The following is a 6,635-nucleotide window of genomic DNA, read 5'->3' on the forward strand; positions in this document are numbered from 1 at the left end:
GGAAAAAAAGTCCTTATTGAGTTGAATTCTGCTATCGGGCTCTGCATGTGTCTACGTTTCGTAGAGTCAGTATTAGTGTGTATATTTAGACTTAACCTTGGAGAGAGATGAGAGAGTGGTCTAGGACTCACTTTACGTATGTGGGTTGAAGTCTGTCAGGAAGAATAGAGTATATGAATAGATTTGACACCTGGTGACCTAAATACCTGAGTGTGGACTTTGTTAAAGACTGGAGTGTGTGTGCATGTGTGATTGTCTGTGTATGATTGGTGAGTAAGGAGTGGGTGGGTAAACAAATATGGGGAGAGTGGGTTGGAAACCTGAAAGCAGAAGGAGCTAACATTTATTGTGCTCCCACTTGGGAACGAGGCATTTGTTAGGCACTGTATTAAATACCACATACTTACTTGGTCTTATCCTAACCATCAAACTGCGATTAGGAGCTTATGTTTGAATGATGGCTCTGCCGCTTACTAGCTAGTTCACTTGGGCAAATGATCTAACCTTTCTGAGCTTCAATTTCTTCATCCACAAAATGGGGAAAATACCTAGGGTGGTTGTGAGGTTAGATTTAATAAAGACAGAGTACTGAGGGCAATGCCTGATACTTATTAAGTGCTTGGTCCTTATTACCTATTATTTTTATTGAGCAATTTGATCTACATGCTGCCACATGTCCTTGAGGCTTAGTCACTCCCTCATCAGTCTCTCTAATATCTATTTCAACCTTGTTAGGACTCAGAGAACAATACCCTAAAGTGAAGGCCTCAGAAGCAGCGTCTGAAGGCCTCAGAAGCAGCTTCAGAAGCAAACATCCTTCTCTGACCTTTCCTGCCCTCCTGTCTTTTGGTCTCATTCTCCCCGAGGCTAGCCATAGAAACTAGAATCCCTCTTTCTCAAGGTGGGTGGTAGAAACTATAGCCTCTTTTTCCCCAAAGCCAGCCATAAAACCTAAAAACATTACTCTAACTTTCCCCTGCATTTCTAGCCATAAAAAAAATTATCTGACATAGCTTGTTTGACTGTAGGTCATAAACCCCCATTCCAGAGAGGGTCCTGTCCCATGTCCAGAAGGAAGGAATGCATGCTCAGAGAGGCCAGGAGGAATCTAGAAAGGCCTTGCTGGATTTCACCACTCAGTCTATTAGCATTAGCTCGTACTCTTTTTGTGCAGTCATATTTCTGCATGGCTGTCCATACTTTCTTAAACCTAAACCTAAAGGACAATTTCCCCTATATCATTGCATCTTCATTCTGAAGGCTCTCACGTACACATTAAATAAATTTGTATGCTTTTTCTCCTATGAATCTGCCTCTTGTCAGTGATTTTCAGCCAACCTTCAGCAAAGGGAAAGCTTTCCCTTGGCTCCTACAGCTTTCACCAGTCTCTTCAAGCTCCTAAAACCACCTACCCTCAGGGACAGTCTCAACTGCTTGATAAGAAGAAATGAGGGTGATTTCTCAATCTTCTCTCCTCAAACCAACAAATTCACCTGAATCCATGCAGGATGAGAATTGTTTGCCTCTGTTTTGAGCAATATAGTATTAGTCTAAAATACATTTATGTCAATCTCTTTCCAACTGTTAAGCAGTTCTATATGTCTAAGATTTATTAAAGGGTGTGAGAAAGAGTAAAAAAAAATTGGACCTACTGCAAGGAAATCACAATCTAGTTAGGGACATAAGACATACAGAAAAAAATGTGAGTAAAACAACAATGACACATAACAGCATTATATAAGTGATAGTCACAAGTGTTAAATTTCAATACTGATAATTATTCTTGGCACCAATCATTCTGGTGCATTCTCTGCAGAGTACTGCATAATAAAATGGATTTTATAGTAATTGTTGACTTTGTATACAGAAAAAGCACTGAACTGCTATTAGTGTTTTTGCTACTATCTGACTTGGGAGAAACACTTAAACTTCTCTGTGCTGTAGATTTTTACTTATAAAAAGAGGTAGCTTTAGATAATCTTTATAATCTCTTCCAGGTATAAATTACAGTGATTCTATTGGGAAATTTATGTCTGAAGAAAATCAATGAACTCACGCATTTGTGAGTAATTTTCTCATTTGTGACAGGTAGTTTGGATACTTGTCAACAAAGTATAATTCAAAGTAGTTACTAATACTGTGCAAGTTAAAAATACCGGCGCTATTTAAGCAAGAACACCATATGTGAGGGAACACAATAAGATGGAAGTTGCTCATCCAAAATGTTATAGATGCAGAAAATTGTCAACATTTTTTTGGAACCATAGGAAAATGCCAAAAATAAAGAATGGCACAGTTGTGTAACCTGATAGGGCAGCTGAGGCTTGGGGCGATCTGGCTTCCTCTTAGTTCTTTCTTCAGTGATGTGCTGGTGATTCAGGTGAGGATCTCAAAAGTATGGCATCAACAAAAGCTAGCCCTAATTCTCTTTTTAAAAAAAAATAGGTAATCTCTTCACCTCATATACATGTATTGTCAGGATTAATGAGAAAATGCATTCAGAGAACTTATCCTGGCACATAGCACTCATTAAAAGTTAGCTGTTGGTGGGGCGTTGCGGCTCACATCTGTAATCCTAGCACTCTGGGAAGCCGAGGCGGGCGGATCATTTGAGTTCAGGAGTTTGAGACCAGCCTGAGCAAGAGCGAGACCCCGTCTCTACTAAAAATAGAAAGAAATGATATGGACAGCTAAAAATATATATAGAAAAATTAGCTGGGCATGGTGGCGCATGCCTGTAGTCCCAGCTACTCGGGAGGCTGAGGCAGGAGGATTGCTTGAGCCCAGGAGTTTGAGGTTGCTGTGAGCTAGGCTGACGCCACGGCACTCTAGCCCAGGCAACAGAGCGAGACTCTGTCTCAAAAAAAAACAAAAAGGTTAGTTTACCTCAAATATCTCCTCTAGACTTGTGTCATTCTTTTCAAAATGGTATGGCAAATAAAGATTTTGCAAGTCATCACTTTTAAACTATTATTCTATCCTTTTTCCCTCATATAATTATAATGGTATTATGTGCTTCAAGTTATAGTTAATTACTTCAGCATTTATAAGCTTTTTAAGAGTCTGGAAACTTAGCCATGTTTTTTTTATCCTCTTACAGTAAGCCTGGGAGCAAACTTTTTTTTTTTTTTTGCTTTCCCTGCCAATCTCTAAGGCTTTAATAATGAGATTCAGGAAAAGAAATTTTATAGTACTTTTCCTATATTTTAAGAGGAGAAGCATCAAAAAGAAATTGGCATTTCTGTAGGGTTTTTTTTTTTTTGCCATGTAGAGAATAGATATGGGAAGAGTTACAGTCTTGACTTCATCTGGCTCATGAATAGTCATCCTCACGGGTACTACAGGGGAACCTTGCAAGCTGTCGTTGCCTAAGGTCTAAGCCTTTCTGGAGCCATTGTTGTCTAAGCCACCACAGTGAATAAAGGCACGGGATCCCCTGCCGGAAATCCAAATTTGGGGCTGGTGGTTTCGGGTACCATCCCTAAGACCTTTGGCAAGTCTGACCTCTGGAGCTTCTTTATGCTGGGATGCTAACATCTACCCTACCTGCCTCAGCAAGGTTAAAGGAGCAGTTGCATATGAAAGAGCTTTGTTAAAGTGCCCTTAGTTAACAAGTGTGAGGCATCATCATTAGTAAATGCAATACTTGGGCTACACTAATGTCCTAACCTCACTCTCTTGGGATTAGTTTCACAGATGACAATTCCCCACGTGTAAAATACAGTTCCCCTCAAGCAGGTACTTTGGTAACAGTCTCCTCCTGCAAAACCTTTACTTGCTTTTGCTTTTTGTTTATGTTTTAGGTTCTGTTCCTTTGTTGAGTCTGTTATTAATCCTTATTATAAACCAGATTTCATCTCTGTAGGAATATTAGGCTGAGGAGCCCACCCACAAGGTAATCTACTCCAAACTCATATTTCTCTCTCTAAAAATGGGCCTGAATTATATAGAAGATAAAACCACATAACTAATTTTATGCTTTTGCTTTAACTTTGATTATGTTCAATTAGTTTGTGTGAGAACAGAAAGCCTCACCATTGTGAAAATATAATGATTCTAAGTATTTTATTTTCCTGATGACTGCTTGAGGTTACTTAAAATATGTAGAAGTCATATAATTTTATCTTGGACATACTCCATGGTTTGTTTATATCCCAAACTTATCATCTTCTTTCTATCACTTTGTATTCATATATAGTAATGTGAAAATCATGTTACTTCTTATGGTTACTACTCTTTAAACTTTTTATTTTTACCTTCTCCATGAACATTTTTCACACTCTTTTACTTACAGTGTTTTTTTTTTTTTTCCTGAACTGAATATAGATAGAACTGAGATCTTGCTTCCTATTTTTAGTCTCTTCTCATTCAGTGTTTGAAGGACTATAGCATGTTACCCTGGAGTTGCAGCCACTTCTTAGCTGCATGATCTTGAGTAAGTTTCCTGTTTTTGATAATTCCTTATCTGTAAAATGTTAATAATTATAGTACCTGCCCTCCTCATAGAGTTTTTGTGAGGATAAAATATGATGGTCCATAGTATCCTGCCTGGCACATTGTAAGCACTCATTTACTTTTTATCCATCAGCATTATCATCAGAATATAAATGCTTTATAAGTCAAAATTGTTTCTGTTCCTCTCTGTTGTACCCAGCCCCAGTCATAGTACCTGGCACCTGGCAGATTCTCAGTAGATATTTCCTGAATTAATGGCAATATCGTAAGTTTTATACAGACTCTTCTCTTCCCCTACCACCAGTTCCCTGCTTCTGGAACTCTTCACTGGAAGTTATGAGTACCAGAGATGAGACTCACCAGTGTGTCCTGAGACCTTGGTGGTAGGCAAAAAAGACTTCATCTTTCTGATCAGACTGCATATTTTCTTCTTGGGTGGTTTTTCAGCCCTTTTCTGGCTTCAGACTTCACACTCAAAAAGTATGAATCTCTGTCTTGACACTGGCGCTGCTGGCCTCACAGCATTTGTTTTCCACAAACCCTCTGCTTTACTCTGCTGACCTAATTCAACTTACCTGGAGTATCTTCTGTCCTACTTGGGAGAAGAAACTTAGTTTTGCCTTAGCTCACAGATTAGAGGGAAACTGTCATTCTATTTCTGGCATCCCTTTCAGATTGTCACAAGTGGATGCTGATGAGGACCATTTTACTAGAGGGAGAATCATCGTATTAAAGGTCAGTGCTCAGGGATGGTACACGCCCTTGCACTTCCTGTCTCAGGGACTGGATGAAGCAGGCAGGGCCTGTCTTAACCGGCCTCGTCATCTCGACTCTCTCTGTTCTACCTGCACCTTGGGGGAGCTGATGAACCGCCCATCCATAACCATGAACTACTGGGAGACAGAGCATAGAATTCAAGGGAGAAGACAAAGGAAATCAGAAAGTTCACTTTGGCCTCCTACCCTAAGTCAATTTCTGTAATCTAGTTCTTACTTGGGTTTCCTTTGTTGAACTGGATTCTTACTGCACTAATGAAATCAATACTTTGTTTGCTATGTGGCCATCATGTCTTGTCTATATGCTCCTTCAGCCAAGAATTCCAGAAGACCAAAGCCACGTGCAAAACCAAATCCCTAATACCATTCTCCATCTAGACCAACCTACTTCACAAACCTCTTCAGACAACCATTATAAGGGTCTTTTTTTTTTTTTTTTATAATTGGACCTCTTATAGTATTAAGAAACATAGCCTGCTTTAATCACTTCCTGTTCACCCCATTGATGGAGGGATTTCTGCCCTAGATTATGGGAATGGCTAAACACACAATACCTGACCCTGGGCAGATGTGACTGGCAGCAGTTTTAATCACATATACTAACAGCCAAGGGCAAGAGGACACCATATCATGCAGGGGCCACATGGGGGTTGCACTTGAAAATGGAAAGAACAACTGGAGGCTGTGGGAAGCAGGCTCTGTAGTATCAGGAGGATTTCTGCCAGAGGATGTGATTGGCTTGTTTGAATTATTCTGCAGGCTGGCAAGGAACTGAAACCTGCTACTCAGTGATAAGCAGGAATTGCATCTAATTCCTTGATAAGGAGCACTGTTTGGCTGGGGGAGTTTTTCATGGGAGCAGAGTTGAGGGGAGGAGACTTGCAGTTAAGCCATTTCCTTTTCTTTTTTTGATACAAGGTCTCACTCTGTCACCCTGAGTAGAGTGAAGTGGCATCATCATGGCTCACTGCAACCTCAAACTGCTGGGCTCAAGTGACCCTCCTGCCTCAGCCTCCCGAGTAGCTGGGACTATAGGCTCACACCACCATGACTGGCTAATTTTTCTGTCTTTTGTAGAGATGGGTCTTGCTCTTGCTCAGGCTGGTTTTGAACTCCTGGCCTCAAGCAGTCCTCCTTCCTCAGCTTCCCAAAGTGCTAGGATTACAGGTGTGAGCCATCGCACTGGGCCAGTTAAGCCATTTGAGTCCTTCCTGATTTCACCAGATGTCAAGGCAACATATAATATTGGGCCTTAAGCTTAGGATTTGCACCACAAAGATTATAGTATCATAACATCATTTGTTTACTATCTTGGACTTTTACCCTAGATGTGTGTTTGTGAATGTCTTGTTTCCCAGTCAAACTGTGGGCTACTCAGGGACAGCCAGCATTCAAGTCTTTCAC

This window comes from Eulemur rufifrons, chromosome 19 (assembly GCF_041146395.1).
Source record: "Eulemur rufifrons isolate Redbay chromosome 19, OSU_ERuf_1, whole genome shotgun sequence".
Classification (NCBI taxonomy): Eukaryota; Metazoa; Chordata; class Mammalia; order Primates; family Lemuridae; genus Eulemur; species Eulemur rufifrons.